The 21,577-nt window shown below is 46.1% G+C and overlaps 1 protein-coding gene across 1 annotated transcript in view; it reads right to left on the bottom strand.

Moving 5' to 3' along the window:
* Window positions 1–15,050, bottom strand: part of LOC120958564 (EGFR adapter protein-like) — a 51,507-nt gene extending 36,457 nt beyond the window's left edge. The window contains exon 1 of the mRNA XM_049608528.1: window positions 14,711–15,050. The gene's annotated coding sequence lies outside the window, so the exon portion shown is untranslated. The remainder of the gene's footprint in view (window positions 1–14,710) is intronic.
* Between the last annotated feature and the right edge of the window lie 6,527 nt (window positions 15,051–21,577).

Below are 21,577 nucleotides of genomic sequence, written 5' to 3'. Positions count from 1 at the left end.
GGGTTGCATTATTATTTACGATTTGCTTGCTAGCTATGACTTATTCTTCCCAAGCCTTTAGCAAGGCTACCTACTCCGTTCAGATGTGTCAGACCAGCATGAGGAACGGTTCCCCAAGCACCCACAGCGACAGCAGCAGGTGACGGTAGTGTTTCAACCGAGTTCTCGCTTCCCATCACCGATACGGGAGCTCTCCCTCTCTCAAACCCGGAGGTCAACCGATGTTGGACTTGCCGGTGCACCCGGGCATTCGCTGCACACTTCACCTTGTATCGATGGCAACTCCTTCAAAAGCGCACCGCCCGCCACTCTTGGGGCCACTCTTGGGAGTGGAGTGTTGTAGACATGGGAAACTTTTTCCATTTATGACTTTTCTCCAACGGGACGCTCCGAAACGCATGACGAGTCCGGGAAAAAGGAGGACTTTGAGGTGCACTTCTCGCGTTGCAACCTTCGTTCCGGTTCATTGGTGCTTCTTTGCTGCCCTGCCCTGTCCTGAGTTCGGCTCACCGTGTCCAACCGCAGGAAAGTAATATCTCTTTACGCACAGTCAAGCAGCAGCCCGTACTCAACAACTCATCGTTAACGGTGTGCCACACCGGGCAAAGCGAAAGGGTGAACTATGGGACCGGACACCATGTTCGGGATGGAATTGATGATGGTAAGTTCAAAAATTGTATCATGAATCACGTCCGCACCTCAGGGCTGGTTTGGTGCCTGCAGCTGCCCCGCTGTGGGCCACACAGTATCGTTTGATGCCATAAATTGTTGCAAAAAACTTTTGCGATGAATTGAAAACTGTAGCCAAACAAAAGCACATGACACTCATGGTTTATGGGAAAGCTTTTTGAAAGATGTTTCTGAAAATGTTCTTAGAAAGTGATTCAAATCTCGAAGTTTTAAGTTCATAGAAAATAAGATAGAAGATGAAAGACAACATTGGAACCAAGTTTAATAACTTTATCATACATATTACCAAATAAATTAATAACTATGTCTGTATCTATGATAAGCCCTCCGTTATTCCAATGTATTCCATTGTATCGTTACATTTCCTCTTCAATTCCATCTGACGATGACAAACAATATCACTGTACCCGATGTTATTCCGTAACTTATCCATACAGTAATAACAAGTGATGTAATGAAGAAAACACAATGTTTTTTGTTCATCATGCAACGTCAACTCATTATCACAATTGCCTATGAGACATTCCAGCTGCCAAGCATGTGTATGTCCATTATACCTTTTCTTCAATGTTATCCACAGCAACCTCATTCATTCTTTGCTCCTATTATCATTCCCCTAAAGCACTTTGCATTATCATGGACCAGAGTGCTGGCATTGTACGCTTCCCTGAAGTTGATTATCATTGTGCAAAAAGAAAGACTAATGTAGCAAGTGATAGCAGAAATCACATCAAAGAACTAAAATCCCAACCATTACCACTCCAATTTCATTTGCGGACGGTTAAAGCGAGAGAGAAAAATAGAATTAATTGGATACTAAATGGAAGGAGCGTTCGGAGCCGGCGTTACATCCCATGATCGTTGTCAACTTGGCGAGCTAGGACTCGGACGGACAAGTACTCGCAGATGACCGTTCAGATTTGGACTAGTGATTTAGTTAGGTATTAATTAAATCACTCCCAACTAAAACTTGCTCCACCAGAGCTGTCATCTGAGCGGCGGACCTAAACCAACTGCTCCCATGGACTGCTCGCCATTCCGTACGGACGGAGCAACAAAGGGCGGTAGAGACAAGTCACACACACACCTACATACGGAATCATGACAATTGAATCCTCTACATCACGAGATTACAACCGGTCGGTTCGGTCGGTTTAGATGACTGGCGTATTTCGCCTCCCATTGACATACATACCCGAGCTAGATCCGGCAATGAATACTACTCTGCCGTCCACCCGTCCGTCCATTTCACCTCATCCATCTAACGCTCCGACATCGCGCCCGAGCCGCTTCTCATGATTTATTCCCATTTCCACGTGGCGTGAAAAAGGACGCCTCGCGCACCCGTGCGCCCTGCCGTCAGTTGGTGCCAAGTCAAACCGAAAACCATCCGTCAAAGCGCTAATGTAAATAGGCTTTCACGTAAAAGCGCAACGCAACACACATAGATTAGTGAAATTGAACCCACCACACCAGCCGGGAGGTCGACCCTCACTACCCTCTTCAACGCGCGACAGCTGGACGCCTTCGTCAACGTCTCTCCTGCACGCGTAGAGGCATACGAGGCTAGCACAATAAGAAATGGCCCTGCACTGCTCACATTGCCTACCGCCACCAACCACATGATCCCCCGGCAAGGCCGTACATATTTACGAAACAATTAGTGCTGTCAGTATCAATTTATCTCGAACATGAAAACTTAATTCCGCTAAGCAGGATCTCGTTCGTACCTTCCGTTGCGTAACGCTGCGCTTACAGCTTCATTCCCTTCGGTTGTTACGTATCCTTTAAGATTACGACCAGGATATGGGTTCAGTTGAAAAGAAACCATACTCACACATACACACACGCACAGCACCGTATGTGCGCAATATGGAGAATGACTTTGCTAAATATCACAGAGCTAAAAGCGATGTAGACGTGTGTGGCAACGCCTATGAGATTTCCTCAACTACTGAAAGACAGCGGAAAGCCCTTTAGACGTATCTGGCGCTGTAGTAACCTTCCCGCGGGGCGGGGAATGGGATTCACTGCACGCAAACCACCCAAAAAGGCAAAAGCTGAAAAGTCTCCATCTGCGGCGCGTGTAGAGCCTTGCCCGCATTTCTTCACACACACACACACATGTCGTCGCTTCAGTTTTCCGGTCAATGGGCTCCCGTCACTCAACCGGGCGCTACCGTTGTTCCGCACAGTGAAAAGAAATCGAAGTGAGCACTCTACCGTGAAGCCTGAGGCAGCCCTAGATCCATTATTTAAAGCGCGCCGAGGCCTAAACAAGTCAGCGAGAGGCAAACATTGGAAAATCATCCCAAACACGCGTTTGGGGTGCTTCCAAATCGCTAGAGCTGACGCTCCATCTTCCAGGAAAACAAAATTCCTCCAGGATGACATACGTTGAAGAAGCTTTGAAGAAAAAGTGCTACGATGCGTGGTCCGTACCATTTTGATGTTGCTTCAGCTGTAACCTACAAAAACAAACTACAGAAAAGAAGGGACCTTCTTTTCTTGAGTTGTTTTTATTTGGGGAAATTCGTATCCAAAACAATCCTTGATAGTATCCCCTAGGAAACTTTTTCGTTTCGAGAAGCTTTTGTCTTTAAATGGCTTTGTATCGTAGGTATTGTATTGTATTGTATTGTATTTCTTAGTTGCGAGTCCGCCTTATAATGGTTACACAAGCTTTAGTAATAATAATAATAGTAATAGGTAAAGACTAAATGTTATACAAATCGTATTCGCTCTCTAAATTGTCGTGTCGTTTCATTAAAATCAAAATGTCCTGCAAGTGCATTAAATTCGCGCATCATTACCGTAATGTGTTCATTAGATCCGTACTGCGTATTTCTAAAATTAGTTCTTAATAATTGTCGATTTCTGGTGGTTGGCCTGTTTGCATTTAAATTAATTTGTTCCAATATTTCCGGACAGTCAATATTTCCACAAAGTAGGTCAGCAATGAACAAGGCTTGCGCATTTCTTCTTCTATCAGCGAGAGTCTCTAATCCTAGCAGTAAACGACGCGAATGGTATGGTGGCAAAGTGTTACTATCACTCCACTGAAGTCGCCGTATCGCAAAACGTGTGAATTTGCGTTGGATTTTTTCCATTCTCTCTTTCCAAACTTCTGCAGATGGACACCAAACAATTGAGCAGTACTCCAATATAGGCCTTACTAATGCTCAGTACAAAGTTTTCACACACACTGGATCGTTGAATTCCCTCGTCATTTTAAACAATAAACCTAGAGTTCTGTTTGCTCTCTTGATGATATCTTCATAATGCGTTCTAAAAGTCAGGTATCTTAAGTTTAAAAGCCAATTTTCAAATCAACATATTTTATTCCTTGCCCAATGGCAATAGTACACGCGCACTGTTATTTTTGGACATTGGGAAAGTATACAGAAATATAGATGGAAAGGTTTTTTGTGTCAACTTTGAAGGAGGAATTAAAATTTCCTTTTATGATGATTCATTCATAGCAATAGATACAAGAATAGATACAGAAATTTTCCATTCACTCTTCTCCGGAGAGATTAGTTGATCCCTAGGGACTGCTGGGACTACTCCATCAATGCGATGCCTAGCGTGCAAACCAAGGCAAAAACCCATCAGCAACAAGTTTCTGGCCCATCGTAAATAAGCTGAAATTACGACCATCCTGCTATTCCTACATCCATATCTCCCTAACTGCAGCTCCAACAACACTCATCGCATCGAAGCATAATGCAGAACCTGTTTATGGTGCAAAACACAACGCACAAACCAGCCGGTGCCATTTGATAGCCTGCAGCCACATCATCATCATCATCATCATCATCCTCATCTTTTTCATCAACATTGGCTATATCCTTGCAAAAATATATCTACTAGCAGCAGCTCGGAGGGAACATAGCTACGAGCAGACATTGGAAACGCATCTCTACGAAACGAAGAAGACGGCCTTTTAAGCAGCAAAAATAGAGGGAAAAAATACACGCAAAAAGATAAACTTTGCCATCCAAATCTGCGTACCATATACCCGCTCTCCTCGCTACCGGATGCCATATCATCGGTATTCCTAGCGCTTAATGGCACATGAAAAATGAATATCCAATCTTTCACTAGCAGTGCGCACACTTCACGGAAACGAACGGTCTCCCAGCAGGAGCTGCCGGCAGCAAACGCATTTAAGGAAGTAGGAAACTGGTGATGCCACTGCCGCTAGAGTACGGTTGTTTGCGCTTCAGTTCCGTTCGTATCAACCGTTCGGTTCGTACGACACGGTTTTATAGTCCCATCATTGCCCCTGAGTGAAGAAAAATAAACCGAAATAGCGCGTAAACCAATATCTCTAGTAGTGAGCACCGTTTTGCACCAGCGATAGATAAGGCACAGCCCAGCCGTAGCGCACCAAGATTATATCGATGAGTTAATTTCTTTCGGCCTGCCTATTGTGGATTCGCTCCGGGAGGAGTCTTCATTCCGACCGGAAGTCAATTTAACAACTCCTGGCGATGTCAGGGCTTCATCCAATTATTTTCTTTCGCTTTCGGATTTATAAAACTGTGCTTCTCACGAGCTGGAGAGTAGACGGCATCGGAAGCACACCATTAGTGTGGAATTTAAGATCCCACCGACATGTAAACAAACGCTGGTGAAACATTTTGAAGTCACTTTCAATTAGGATTTAAGCGACAACTCCCCTGGGCCGGATGAAGCCAGAGTGTGACGTAAAATCATAAAGGCGGTTTGATTGATTGACATTCATTCCCGGGGTGTACCTCTCGCGAACAGTGCCTCAGGCATCGGGTCCATCGCATTCCCGAGCAGTAACTTCCAGCTGCCATCGCCAAAATTTACTCCTCGTAATAATCTCCCATCGTGTACGCGCACACAAGTATAACAAAAAAAGGGGTTTCCACAAAATACTTTCCACCTCATTTACTCTTCTCCCCAAAATTTCCCAAGAAACTAAGGTTGCGTTCCGGTTCCTGTCACTCACTCATCCTCCAAATCGGGAGCCCGACTACCACACCTACCACTGTGAACACCCAGGCAACGGGAGACGGAGAAGATATGTGTAAACGAGTCGAAGAAAAGAGGGACCGGCGAAAAAAGAACTCTCAGACCCGGCGAAAATTTATCATTTACAGACAACAAAGAATGACAGCGTGTCAGCGTGGCACTGACAAACATTGTGCGCTAGGTTGGTGGTGTGTCTAGGCAGCTGGGCTGCTGGGGGTGTCGGGCTCGGTACTCGCCGTGGCTGCCGGAAGCGGAAGGCAAACACTGTAGCGAAAGTGTATCATGAGCAGCGATAATGGGTGGCAGCAGCATTTTTACCCCAAAAAACATTAAAGAGACCTAGAGCGAGCTTAGTCACCGGCAGTGGTTGGATGCTGCCCGCGCGCGCCGTCTGGACTGACGAGAAGTTTATTATTGCTGGGATGAAAAAGGGAGGGAAAAAATCTCTCTTTGCAGTTTTTTTGTTGTTCGTTCGTCTGTTTGTTTCACTGTCCTTTCATCCATAGACACACACACACCAACCGCTCGTCAGGATATTATTGGACGCCTTTATCGTTGCTCATTTGGTTGGGCATCAAATGAGGGTTTTGTAATGTTGTGTGGTTGTGGATTTTTTTCTTCTTCCTGCTTCTTGTCCTCCGTCACTCGTCCATACTAGTCTACTATCCTGAGAAGGAAACGAGCAAAGTTGCGGAGCAAAACAAAAATGAGCTGACGAAAGGGAAAGCAATGCCCAGAGCGGGTGGAGAGCAGTTGCCAAACGCCCGTATGATGCCGGCCGCCTTGTGGAAATGACATATTTTCCGTATCCGTGCGTTTGATGCTTTCCAAATCGCTCCCCTGCCCCAAAATGCCGTTGCTAAACGACGCGGGCTTAGTGGGTAGGGAATGGCTAATGGAGCTGTAACGCCTTTGCGGTGTTATTAGGCAGTTAATAAGATTTTGGAATGCTGAAATTGAAGAATCTTGAAGAACATTTCTCCACACCGTCCCAAAAAACATTCCCGGGAAGTTGAATTTGCTGTAGAAAAAAAAGTATGTATCCTGGTATCTTCCGAGGTGGAGATAAACGATAAGAGGATTATACTGCTGCGTATGCTGCTCGCTGCCGGGAGATGAAAAATTAAGAAGAAATGCCACTTCGTTTGTGGGACGCGTGTGCTACCAATTAGTGCACATTTTGCAGCGTGTGCGAAATTTGTTGTCGAACAAAAACGTTTCTAGGGGTTAGTAGCTCTGAGCTGTGAGCAATGGAAAGTTGGAGCAAAACATCGAATTTCCATGAGATGTACTTGCTTCTTACTTGGTAAAACTATGTTCCAGAAAACTTTCTTTCGACCATGTATAACGACTCTACCTGAAGGATACAAACTTCTTCTTGAAATTCAAACTTCTATCGCTTGTGCTTCTGTTTAAGCTCATACGTGTAAAAAGATGCACGAAAATGCTGCAAAAACGTTCCCCACAAATCCTATAACTATTCTGCAACCCAAAACCATCATGTAGCATGTTATAACGGTATATGGAATAGTTACATCAAGCCTCACTCCCATCGATTGAAATTGGTGGAAATTTATTAATGCAAGAAGCATTCCACTAAATACCAACCTCACACACACACACACACCCACAAGGGTTGCCCCTTTTTCCTGGATAAGCTCAAACTCTAATAATCTCCCACATTTTCCCACCCACATGAGCACACGCTTGGATGATCTTTCTCGCCTACACCCTTCACTCCCTGAACGCCAACTAGCTCCTTCCAAATCAATGCCGCTACTTCTGGGTAACGTTATGGGCTCTGCTGTCCCTAGTGTGCACTTTCCACACAGCCGATCGAATCCGTCGAAGCAAAAACCTTCAAATGGGCAGAAACGTAAGGTTGTAATCGTGCAGTGGGAAGCTATTGCCATGCATGCCTCTATTTCCCACGGCTTCAGTGAACCGTACCGCATATCTCGGAGCTTCGGTTTTGCCGTGACGGAGAAATTAACTGAACTGTGTAGCGTAACTTCATCCGCGTCTCCAACTAGTACACTTCAACATACTCCCTCTCTCTCTCTCCTTCTCTTTGCTGGGTTTAGTGCACCAAGAGTTCCCAACATAAAAAGGATATTCGAGGAGTTTCACAGCCTATCCACCAACTTCGGAACTTTGAACCCATGCCCCCCTGTGTCTAGCGTTGGGACGGGGGAAAAGGTCTCTCATCGATGACTCTATGTAGTAGCGATACGATGGCGATGATATTTGCAATATCCGTGCTGTTTTTTTGTTGCTTCTTTCCGTCCCGATCGTTAGCTAAGGTTCCACTTGGCGTACTTCCAGGTACAATCTGGGTGCAATAGAGAGACTGTAAAAAAACGAGCACGGGGAGGGCGACTGTAAAAAGGGTAAAATGGAAGTAAAGTGTCTTCACCACCGTACAACCTACACACCCGGCGTACAACAGGAGCCCACTAAGAACGTCGCTATAATCGATGGCAACATACACGTACCAACCGCAGACGCGACGACCCATCCCTGTGCCCCATCTGTTTGCCCAAGGAATTACCGGGATTGTAGCAAGGAGATCTGGCTACAGCTCTTTTTAGCTTATGGCGCACGGGTGACTAAAACACCACCGACAAGAACACCGATAAAGGACAACCAAAACTCGACTCGTGTACCGCTCGCTTGGTGGTTTTGTAAGGCACTCAGATACATACATGTGCTTTGCACGGCTCACTGTTCCGGGACAGCCCGACGAGAACCGTCACAACTCGAGACTAAATTTAGCGTTCCTTGCTCCATTACACAGCGGCAAACATACGGCAGACTGCTGCGTGTGAGTGTGTGCTTTGAGCAAAGGGAACACAGCCGTCCTAAGGTATCTTGCATTCCCACCGTTGTACAGTGTCAAACTCCGTTCCGCTGACGAGGCAGAAACAGTGCTAGAGGATTATCATTTCGAGATCGAAACGTAATATCTTATCAAAATAAACCCTAAGCCGTTTTTATGAACTTCGATCCGTCGTCTTTGGAGATCTTGTCTGTGGGGGGCAACAAAAATACTCGTGGAGGTGAACATGTTGCGTGGAGCGAAATAAGAACGTCGTCGTCGACGAAAAAAAGTGGAGTTAAAATATCCTACCAATGCCATAAGTCGGTCCTCACAAACCGCATAGGTGAGTACAACCGATAGGCTCTGCTGAATTGTGGAATTATAATATGCGAACCGAGCAAGGCGTCACACGGCGGCTTATGCCTCTCTCTCTCTGTCTCTCTCGAGCAGGTTTTGTGTGATATTCGTATGACGGATTAGACTCCGCCAGTAGGCAGATTTCCCAGGAGATGATTCGGTCGCAATGAAAAGGGGAGTATACTGACAGAACAGAAAGCCCGACCAAATGTCAGATGATGGTTTGGGGTTTGTTGTTGTCGGATGATAAAGGCCCCAAAGGGAATATCATAATTCAGATATATATACACACACACAAGATATCATATGGCGTTTGGGGACTATTTTGGGAGAACGTTCGGTGTATGGGTTGTTTATTAAAATTTTAATTCATCATCTTCATCACCTCCCTCCAAAACGTCCCACGCAGCGCTCCAAACTGATTATCAAAAGAGAATTTCCATTCAATTCAAGAAATGCATAATGATAAAACCTTCCATCCCCCACACCCAAAAGGGGGTATTTCGTTGCATCAAATCATCAAAAACCATTTCCACCCTTGTGTTGCAGGAAGAGGAGGGTTTTGGGATTTATTTGGGTGTATTCTGTATTTGTACGCTTCCGGGTTCCGCTCCCAACGCTTCCGAAAAAGCTTCTAAAGCCTGCCCTCGCTCTGCGAAATACATTTCGTCGCACAGGTTTTTTGGCTTTTCACAGGAAAGGTACCCGGTTTACCATCCCTTGTTTCGGCTGTGGGTGGCATTTTCGGGTGACAGGAGAATGCGCATATATGTATGTAGTGTGCAGTCATTACGAATATTTATTCATATGATGACGCCAGGCGCAGGCGGAAACAAGCGGAAGCTCGTAATCTGACACCGAACAGAAACCCAGCCATGCATTGGAGCCAAAGATTGGAGAGTACACTGCACCACCGTGCAACCGCGTTTCCTCCCCTCCTCATAACACCGGCGGAAACCGAATGAATGAATGAATGAGTGCAGCGCTTGGGCTGAATGGAGCGCAGGACTAAAAACTGTCAGTCGAAAACGTTGATACAAAAGCGAAAATTTTGGGAAAACCAAGACCCAAATGTTAGCTTTCGGTGCTTGACGCTAGCATACATCGCTGTAACCACCACCGTTTCTCCGGGATTTGCCGGCTGGGATGCACCGGGACGCTACTACTGGTGGTACTACCTAGCGGTTGGAGTAATATGTAAAATAGTTTTACCTTTCCCTTGTTCCGTGTCGAGTCCCATTTTACTCATGTCCCCTCGTACCATCGTACTACAGTCTAGCCGCCCATTGTGAATGCATTCGGTTACGGGAAACTCCACCGCCGTTATTTCCAACGCCAGGAAACAACCAGGACATTTGGCTATTTCCTTTCGCAAACCGGAAGAAAAAATCATAAATCTCCCACACAACACCACGCCAACGCGCCACCACTGTGGGAAACAAAAAGCGATGGTAGGATGCACCGGATGGGTTAAGCCAGATCCTCTAACATCCTCCCCCCGGGCTGCATGGACAGCCACTGGCGACGACGTCCTGTCCCGACTGCCAGTCATCCTTAAGTAATAAATGACGTTGATACGTTGGAATCTTAGCACCGGTGTATGTGTGTGTGTCAGGTGCAGCAACCAAAGGAATGATGTGCCCGGGAGTAGCTCGATATGGCACCAACAACAATTTGCATTGCCTTCGGGGTAGGGTGTAATTTTCCTCGCACCCAGCTGCTCCACAATCGAGTGATATTTCGTATGCATAAATCTAATGAGTGAATGTGAAAGAACGGGGCCCCACACAACGGTGTCCTACCAGACACGTGCCTGAACAACACACACGAGAGCGCTCTAGCGTGGGCAACATGTGATTGTGCTGCTCCTAATGCCTGTCAGACGAACGTGTTAAACAGTAGTTATTTCTTAACTGCAATTCGTTGTGCACAACAAGACGAAAACAAGCCTACTCGAACGACAAGAAACACGAGACGTCTGCCTGGTTCGGAAAGCTCTGGGGTTAGGCTTGAGGTAACTGTAACACTTTGTTCACATCATCAACTACACACATACCCAGCCAAGTCCGGTCGAGCTTTTGCACAACCATCGAAACCGGCTCCGTCTACAAAAATTGCTCCAGGCACTGTAGGCTGATTCAGAGTGCAGTTTATCGGTACAGTTATCAAAAACATGCTGCTGGAAGATGTAATCCCGACGCAACTCCGATCGGTTCCCATAACCTGCTCATGCAAACGGAAAACAGTGACTGCGACATGTGGGCCTACAATGGGAGATTATTTATAGCTTCGAGGGATTACATTGTTACGTTTCGGAACGCAACAGCAAGCAAACACCGGCTCCTGGCCGTCGGGCTTCCGGAATACGGCAATGTACTTGGATTGTGTGTGGGTTTTGGCGATCCTAACTAGTCGCCCCCATAGAGGCGATTGGTGGCTTTGGTCACATTGAATGGGCGGCAATAACTAGACCCACCCGAAATCGTTATCGTATGCTTCTGGTGAGGTTTCCAGTTGTGTTATCATTCGATTGAACACGAACGCTTAGAATTTATTGTTCCAGAAGTGGTGTTTGTCGGTGTAGAAGTGCCTCCCATTGCACCATTAAAGCTGTTGTACACATTACATCTAGGATTATTACATTGAGTAATACATTCTTCTTCATAAAATCACTCTTTTGGACATATGTCTGTGTCTACGAAATTCAAAAAATATCCATAATCGGAACTACAATAATCGGAATTACTTCGCACCCACTAGGTTGTCCATCGTATGGGTCATCAACTTTATAGATTTGTGTAAAATGGCCTATGCATAGTCAATTACCACCGTAGGATCTCAAACTCATAAAAGAGGTTTCCAATAAATGCACATCAGTGTCCACTGGCAACTAAAAACTCCCGGTCAGTGTCCAACGAAGCAATGTTTAGAGCCATTCTAAAGCTCATAAAAGGGATTGTCCTATTGTCCATCTATTCAAATATCCTGTTGACAAAAGTGCCATTGTTGGTTTCACTTTTTTTTGCTCTCTGTGTGGAACCAATATTTGTGGAACAACAATATCCTTCCGCCATCGTCCAATCGCGTTCCACCAAACGGGATTGCTTCTCGCAAAACGGAACAATTTAATACCGCGCACGCCACAACACGATGGTCACAATACTTTGCAATCGATGTCGAAATGTGACAAACGAATGAATAAACTGCAAACGACCTTCTCCTCCTCCTCCAATCGATTCCAATTCCGGAAGACCTTTTTCGGGAGCACATAGCAGCAGGGGGGCGTAATCCTATCCCGTCCCAAAATGTTACTCTCCCCCAGCAAATCCCCACCACCACACCCAACGCAAGCAATAACTACGCCGTCCCGGTGGAACCTTCCAGACACCCGGTACAGAATCGAAATGAATGGATTAAACTGAGATTGCAAAAGGGGATTCTGAAGGTTCTGCCGAATGGTTAGTCCGAAACAGGAAGACCAATATCAACCCGCGAGAGTTTGGTGGCATTTACAGCATGATTTACGGCCCCCAATGTCCCCAGCTCCCATTACCAGATGTTCTGGAGCAGCAAGGCAATAACGGGCGGCAGCAATACAGCGCTCGGGACCCAATCGCTCTAATCTTGGTCTAAAAATCTGGACATCAATTTTTTGGCGGAACCAGTGCTTGGAAGGTTATGATTTTTCTCGCACAACCACCAAACATTCTATACTCAATCGGTGATGTCCACTTATTGCCCCCAAATCCAAAGAAAACGCAACTAAATCTCATGCTCTTCCACTACCCACCAAAACAACCGAAAGCGAGAAGCCCAATTGCGGCGCTCTGAAGTTGAGCTTCGTCTGAAATGTATGACGGATGATGACAACGCCAACAAAAAGAATAGCTCGACGTGCCAGAGTGTGCTCAATAACGATATCCCGGAAGCCGGAAACCTACTACTCCTCCCTACTACGCCTGTGCGCTCTAGTCTACAACAGCAACAACCCAGTGACCAGTGGACGACGCACACGTCAATCCTTTCCAGAGCGACACTCTACACGACAAGCGACTTAATCATAGTGCGTCCCCATCGTCCGCTGGAAACAGTGCAGACAAAAGGAGAAAGAGAAAAAAGACCCTCCACACCCCCTAAAATGTGAGCCCAGCACGCACTCACAAGCTCAGCAACGGCCAACAGCGTCCATCATCGAAAGGGCGACACACTCCGGACACGCCAACAATGTCATCCCGGCACAGCCGGCATTTCGACGATAAGCGACTAAAACTTTGAGCGTTCAGAAACTGTCTGGATCTGGTCGGGCGGACACCGTTCCTGGTCGCGCTACTACTAACAAAAAACAAAAAAAAAGAGCGTAATCCTAAGTGTGACATGGACGGCAGTTTTCAGGCCGGTAGAAGAAGATGAGTTTGAGTAAACAAAATCTCCCAGCCTCAAGCTCGTGCGGGAGCTGCCAGAACAGGCACGCTCGTGTGAACGGAACGGAAAAGGATTCGTTTGAAGAAGCAGTACGAAAAAAAACACCCCGGTACGTACGAACGAAGCACGTTGCATGCACCACCGAAATCCCATTCGCAAACGGAACCTTCAATGTTCGACGTTCGATTTTGATTTATAACCTCTGACCCACGGCTGTGAGCTGCGACGACCCCCCTTTTCCCGGCAATGTGGGCAATGTTTGGAGAAGAAAATTAAATTGAACAGTATATATGCATTTTACCAGTTTTGACAGACAAACAGACTACACGGGACGGTTCCGGCGATGTCTTCCGTGCACCGTAGACTTCGGTACGATGCTGTTGGAATGTTTTAGAGCCTAGGAAAGGTTACTTCCGATGTGTCTGGTCCGGTATTGATAGGAACCGTCGGATGTTGGTGGTGCATCATGCAAGTTTGCCGTTGGTTTCGGAGCGAACGATGGATTTTTGACAGACTCAAGCCGGAGAATGCACTCAGAAACTATAGTGTAAAGCCCTAATCTTCAGGATTATAGAGAGCATATGGACTATCTTTGAACATGAAGAACAGAGAAGAGTTACAAAACATTTCCGAGCATGTTCAAACCCTCTGTGAAATAACCATTTCCACACGAGAGTACTAATGACACCATTACCAGCCCACACTGCTACAGATCAGCGCCTCCCAACCCCAAATGCGGTGCAAAAATCAAAGCCAATTCACGTATTTTTCACCCACCGGCCACATCCTGTCAACATGCCAATTTGCTCGTTTCCAAGTGATCCATCAAGGGCACCCTTGGAATCGTCAGCGCTGTGTGTCCTTAATTTGTGTCATTTCGCTTTGACGTTTCATTCTACAGCCCTGCGCTACCGTGCTGATGCCCCGTACAAATGCACCACACAAAACCTCGGCCCCTCATCCCACAAATCCAGTGGGTGAAGTAATTGGACATTCTCCTGCCCACGCCGCGCGATGGGGCACTTGGGGCATCAATAAGAGCCGAGAGCAGCCACTTTACAGCAACCATTTCCTCCCGTTCGGGTGCCTTCTGTTTGCAATTGCACACACCCCATGCACCACATGCAGTACACGGGAAAGGACCGATGTCCATCCAGCCACCACAACCCAGTACCAGTCGATGCGAAATTGATTACGCTCGGGGTAAATATTTCCCAAGTCGCTCACAATTCTCGCATGCAGTACGGTATGTCCAGGGCGCCAGGGCATTGTGTGGTTGTTGGTGCACGGCAGTGCCCTGAGTCTGCGGCAAACAGCTTATCGGTAAAATCTTCCAATCACTCCTAGCTACAAGTCTTCCCGGAAAGACTGCTGCACACCACAAGCTCGATGCAATTATCCTGAAATGCTTACCTTTCGGCACACACAACGGGTACAGCCGGGAGCGCCTTCCGGGGAAGTAGTTTCGCTTCGGAGAATCAAAGTAGCCTGCTCCAGAAATTCTTTACCAATTCGGCGTGATTCTGTGCTCAGGAACGGGTGCGGGATTGTTTTCATTCGTTCAGCACGCTCACTACACTACAACAGCTCCAACCAAAGGTAAGTCCACTCACTGCGTTCCTAATGTCCTTAAACACACGCGACAAAACGGTCTCGACTTTCCGGAGAGCACTTCCTCGCAACCGACATCTACTAGCGACAATTGCCACAGAACGACTAAACGAAACAAACGACGAACAGATGAACCATTATCATCCAGTTCCCACATGGGCAAGGATTCGCTCTGCCAACTAGGATCGGAACATTTTGGAGAGAGCGACTTTCGTGAGGGGAAAAGCAAAGGAAAAGGGATGAAGCGTATTGTCTGTGCTGCTGCGCGCAAAGGACACAACTACAATGTGGAACAGGTGGCAGGACTTTTTGTGAGAGATGAAGAGAGAGAGAGAGCTATCATTTTCCCAAAGGACGCTGCCGCTCTCCCGGCAGGATTTGGCTACTCCCGGTATGCCGGGACTGGGAAGCTTTGTTGATGTAAAACCATATGTTTCGTACCGCGGGGAGAGTAAAGCTAGCCGGAAAGTACCGCGGGCCACACCGCGTACCGGCTGACCACGCGGCATTTCGGTGCGTTTGCGCAAACGGGGAAATTGAGCGTAAGACTAACGCCAGACAACAAGAGCGCGTGAGAGTTTTTCGTACACCCCGTTTCCTTCATTTGGATGGTTTTCATTCACAAGAAACCCGACTGCCCACGTACGCAGAGGCACGGTTGCGTCTCCCAACGTCCTCCCAAACGTTGCATGATTTATGCATAATGCTTCAACCGCTCCAATGACCATATGCCCGCGTAGGTGACAATGACAGGCTTACAAACTCGCCTGGCTTGCTTTGCTGCCACGTTGCTCAGTGAAATCGGGGAAAAACTAGGCCGGAAAAGTCAACCGATTTCAATTCAATTGATACGCGCGCGTGTGTTCGTACGCATTTTTTACCTTTTTTGCGCGTAGAAACACCCCCGGAAATGATGTCCCCGATTCAATTTCCTGTACTACTGAAACCGTTTCCCGGCTCCGGCTCGCTTTGTAGAGCACGAGGAGGAAGGGGGTTGACAGTTTTCATTTTGGGACAGCACAAACACACACACACACACACACACACAGACACACAGCTTCAAACGGGAAGCGCTGTCAACCGCGCAAGATAAAAAGGAAGTCCGTGTTGCAAGGTTTGCTTCCGGGCTGTGGCAGGGCACGATCACAATGTAGGATGGGCCGGATGGGCCGACCCGCTCCACTTCCCATCGGTCGCTATTATGCTAATTGAAATTCTGGGTGGGAGGTGGATGCTTAGCGGGACAGTGACGCCGATAAGCGTTCAATGGGGCACGCCGAACCGTGGCTTAGTGTCTCATTAGCGGTCCATTAGCACATGATCCCGTGTGCCAGTGTGCCGGTGAACGATTAGGGTGCGTTGCAGTGCTGTAAGTGCGTGCGATTCATTAAAGAAGCTGTCACTAGAACAAAGTAGAGTTACGGAACGTTAAGAACAGTTTAAATTTTTTGAACTTAGCACGTGTTTTGGACGGTTATATTTTATTTGAAAAATCAATAACTTAGAGAAATGACCACCATAATCGTTGCAACACTCCATTAAGACTGTTTCCCGGGACTTCATAAGAGACTGCTGCTGAATAAATCATCACCCCCCCCCCCCCCACCCACACACACACACTAATCGAGATACCACCCTCCGCTAATTGTGCTTAATAATTGTTAATTGAAAAGCAATGATGCAATGGGGGAAGACGCGACTTAATATATAAACAGAAAAACAAAAACATCCCCTCAATCGAGAGACGGTTTCTTATGGCATGAATAAGTAAACGGACAAATTAACGACCCCTAGTGCAGGACGAAAACGTGAAAGACGCTCCGAATCAATGGCGAGTGGATCAACGGGTCGTTAGCATCGTACCACCTCCTCCCCACCCCATTGGGACTAGACAGACTAGACAGACAGACAGCAGACCCAACGACCGATGGACAGAATCTCGGACAGCAGTAGCAGAAGAAGCAGAAAAAATAAACGCAAAACCACTTGCCAATAGAAAATTTCGTATTATTCCGCCTGTTCGTTCGTTGCATTTCCATTTGAAAGAAATTCAAATGAGTCTGATAAAAGTTTGATGGTTTGGATTAATATAACAAGCAAAACAAAAAACGGACTCCCGGAAGAGATGCAAACAGAACGCAACTAAACAATGAGCTGCCATTCCAAGGTGGATGGTGACCACTCATTGTTGCGTTATTTGTTTGTTGGGGATTTTTTTTTCTTTCTCGATTAAAATCCTCCCTCATCCCAGTTCGGACCGAATTGCACAGACCTTTCGATTTTAATCGTAGCGTTTCCTTTGTTTTCTTTTTTTGCATCATGATTGCCGTAAGAATGTTCACGATCTCCAAACAGGCTCTTACCCGAGAAATATCTGATTGGAAATATCTTCCGATACGCCTCGACGGCCGATAATGCTCCGCTCGGAATATGCAAGAATCGGAGAAGGAAATCGGAATAATTAGAGAGCCCAACGTGAATTAATTTCACTTTTATCGGAACGGGCATAGAGAGGGACGTGGAAAAGTGGAAAACCCCCGCTGATGCTGATGAGAGGAAATGGTAAAGATCGGTAGCTAGCCGGATGGTGTCCTTCCTTCCTTAGACGAACAGTGGAAGTGCTTTCCAATGGGCGAAGAAGTAAAACAGAAAGGAGTGAAGGAATTCTAAATCTGCGATGCCAATGGACTCGGAGAGGCATTCGATCGCCCTCGGAATGCTGTTTTCTCGGAAGGCTTTAAGGGTAATGATGGAAAAGATTGCTTGACGTCCGATAATCACTAAGATTCGTTAAGATTAAATGCCCCGTGGTTAAAGATGCTGGAGAATTTCCTTGGACAGCTTTAATGTGTAGGAATTAGACTGTGGGACTAATTTATCTTGCGTCTGGAGTTGTTGTATGAAGAATTGGAGTTTCTTGAGGTCCCAACACTGGACATACTCTGATAGTCAAGTTGGTAGATCAAAATTATCATAGTAGACATCGGTAATAGATAGTCAGCCGTACCGGCGAACTCGTTCGTTCCTGGGAACGTTCGCCGCGACGCTCATTTTCACTCATTTCATAGCCCTCTAGATCAAAAATTAGAAAACCGTATAGATTTTGTACCGGCCAACCTAGTGGTACAACCCTGTCCACTCATGAGCGACGAATGTCTCTCGTGGAACGAGTTCGCCGGTACGGCTGAGTAACTATCTTAGTAGACATTCGGCCGTATCGGGGTGGTCGTTCGTTCCCGGGAACGTTCGCCGCGACGCTCATTTTCACTCATTTCATAGCCCTCTATGATCAAAAATTAGAAAACCGTCTAGGTTTTGTTCTGCCCAATCTAGTGGTACAACCCTGTCCACTCATGAGCGACGAACGTTCTTCGACGAACGACCACCCCGATACGGCCGATTGACTGGGACGCTCTCCTTGTACAGTCGTGATGACGAACCGTCCTAGCAACGTGACCTGAACTGTTTCAAAGTATCATCATAGTCATCGGCGTCATGTCATCAAAATGAAATCAACACAACTTTTGGTTACCATCTGTGTTTAAGGAACACTTGTGCGAAGGTTTCACACAATTGTTTACGGGGAACCATAAAATCGGTAGTAAATTTAAACCCACCTAAAACAAACGACTCGTTTTTCCTGCCCATAAATTCCCACACACACACATACACTCAGAAACCAAGAAGCAATTACGAAAAACGGAAATAACATTGCTAATTAATTCTGATGACCCATTTTTTTTTTTTTGTTTTCGGTAACAGCTGTAAAACACTGCCTACGGTCTTTTTTGTGTCTATTTTTAATGTAGCAAAAAAAAAAGATTTAAAAATTCCCTCACGCAATTCTGCCGCAAGAAACAAAACCTAAAAGCAAACACCCAAATAATGGGACTAAACGGAATGATTTCGTAATTAGAGCAGAATCATCGCCCGCCTAATCGCCCTTCTAAAAAAGTGGCGATTACGCCAAATGTGTGCATCCCACATCTGCAAGAAAAATCGATTTCGACCTAATTCTATTAACCAACCCAAAAAAAAACAAAAAGAATTGCGAGCTGGGAGTGTGTGACTTTGGGCGATGAGTGGCCAGAAACTAGCAAACAAATCCTTTGGAATTGGGATTTTTCCAGTCCAGACCGACTGACCGTACAGGCTGACCAAAAACAACTACAAAAAAAAACAACACACATGTACCCCATCATTCGTCATGTTTTACGAAGTTGCAGCAGGTTATCAATTAAAACACATCAAACCCAACCGGAGAAGCGGGGGCCAATAGCTATTCACCCGGAAAGCGAACTCAATTGATTGTGAACCTTTTGGTCGGGGTGGGGGGGCTCGTACCCTAGAGGTACGGTACAACCGTGTTCACAATTTCACGAACGAAAAAAACAACGAAACTACATGCTACATAAATAAATACATTGAACTGGAAAAAACGCACAAAAAAATACGAATTCCAGCCCAGTAGTTAGGTTGGGTTTGCGAATTCAAAAGGTTTTGATTTTGCCAGGGCCAGTGTTCCTGTGTTACTTCACCCGCTTCACCCTCCCCCCATTGGATGGATTCCCTTAAAGCTCCCAAAATCCCTGGTACGGTTTTATGCTGTCCCTGTTTTGTTTTGCCCACCGATCAAACCTACCGATTGAAGCGCGTTTTCGTTTGGCCAATTGGCAACAAAAACAGATACCGGTCGGTAACGGCCGATTGTTGGGCCGATTCTTTCCTGTGAGCGGCGTGTGTGTGAGTGAACAGAGCAGGCCATGGTGATTCTTTAGTATGGTAATGTGTTGGCTGTGAGAAGGGTGGACGGTGAAGGGAAGGTGAATTTATTTTCCAATTAAAGCACACCTTTATCCACCTGGCAGAGCACGGCGGGATAAGCCAGGAGAGGGTCAGAGTTCATGCCAATTTTCCGATTCAGATAAAATAACTTCCATTTCAAATTCATTATAATGCTGTATCGATCCGTCTGAGGAGGAGCTGGGTCGTATTGAAATGAATGAATGAGGAAAAAATCTATAATAAAAATTCTAGCCTGTTTGTTTCTCCCGAGCCAGCCTCGTGGTAAAGTCGTCAACTCGTACGACTTAACAACCCGTGCCCGTCATGGGCTCAAGCCCCGAATGGACCGTGCCGACTGACTATCCTGCTATATGGGGGGTACTCCAAAAGTCACTGAAAGCCAAGCCCACAAGTGGATACAGGCAGGCCTTGACTGACAACCGTTTTTGAGCCAAAAGAAGAAGAAGAGTTTGTTTGTCCCTGCCTACTCGGATAAGGCGAATTTCTCAAACATACTGTTCCAAGCAAAGGTTTATGGACCTGTATGGACCTGCTTAATCAGATACTGGGTTGGAGTAGGTACTGTACATATGTACTGTATTGTGGTTCTACAACAACAATGTTTCTGTTTCAGGGCTCACATGAGATCTGGGACAGTTCCAGGACCTGTACGAATTATAGCTAGCTCCTGAACTGATGAGTTTCATGAACGATATGGATTAGGGATCAGCTTTAGGAACGGTAAGGATTCGTGATCAGTTGACTATGACTGGCATGGATTCGGGAATAGTTCCAGTAGATGACATCGGTTCGGTACCAGTGCCACAACCGAAATGAGTTCTTTATCGGTTTCAGGACCGATATGGGTTATTTTTGAATTCCAGGGTTTATAGAGTCAGTGTCAGTTCCTGAACCGATATCGGTTCGGAATCTAATCCTAGACCGATATGGGTTCAGAATCAGTTTCAGAGCCGGTGTGCGTTTGAGATCATTTCCAGGATTCAGAATCAGTTTCAGGACCATTGTTGGTTTGGGATTATCGGCATCGGTTCTGAACCACTCCCAGGAATGTGGTAGGTTCAGGACCAAGTGTAAGATCTGTATGGGGTTTGAGATTAGTTTTAGGACCGGTATAGTTTCTCAATGACCCGGTCTCGTAGTACAGTCGTCAACTCGTACGACTTAACAACATGCCCGTCATGGGTTCAATCCCCAAATAGACCGTGCCGCCATACGTAGGACTGACTATCCTGCTATGGGGGGAAATCAATTAGTCACTGAAAGCCAAGCCCATAAGTGGTACAGGCAGGCCTTGACCGACAACGGTTGTTGAGCCAAAGAAAAAAAAAAAAATAGTTTCTCAATAAATTCCAGGAGTATGAGTTCAGACTGATAACTGATTCCGAGCAAAGCTATCTAGAATTGTTATTGACAAGAGATCAGTTCCTTGACCAGTCCAATTCTAAAATGGGTATGAGTTCGGTAAACAGCTTCTCTTGATATTTCACTAAAATTTAAGAACCAACTGAGAATTTCGTTGCCTTTACGCACTCTGTAGCCTGACCCAAATTACCCACTAGAAGAAAAAAACTCATATGATTTACTTCATTCGTTTTATTACGTTTGTCCATTTTTTGTGTTACAAAATTGTTGTACATAAATTAGCCCCAATCACAATAGTTTAATACTAGCTCTAAATACTTAAAACATGATCAGAAAGCCTCTAGCTCTTTGTCAATAATACAGCCCAAACTCGTTATTCCATTAAGCGTTAACTGTTGCTGGTTGCACGTAGTACATCGCGACATCGTTGATCGGTGTGGTTGCAGGCGCCACGTGTCCGTAGTAAGGCGTTGCCTGCTGCGTAATGCCAACCGCTCGTCC

This window comes from Anopheles coluzzii, chromosome 3, assembly GCF_943734685.1.
Source record: "Anopheles coluzzii chromosome 3, AcolN3, whole genome shotgun sequence".
NCBI lineage: Eukaryota > Metazoa > Arthropoda > Insecta > Diptera > Culicidae > Anopheles > Anopheles coluzzii.
This window is presented reverse-complemented; position numbering and strand designations above follow the sequence as displayed.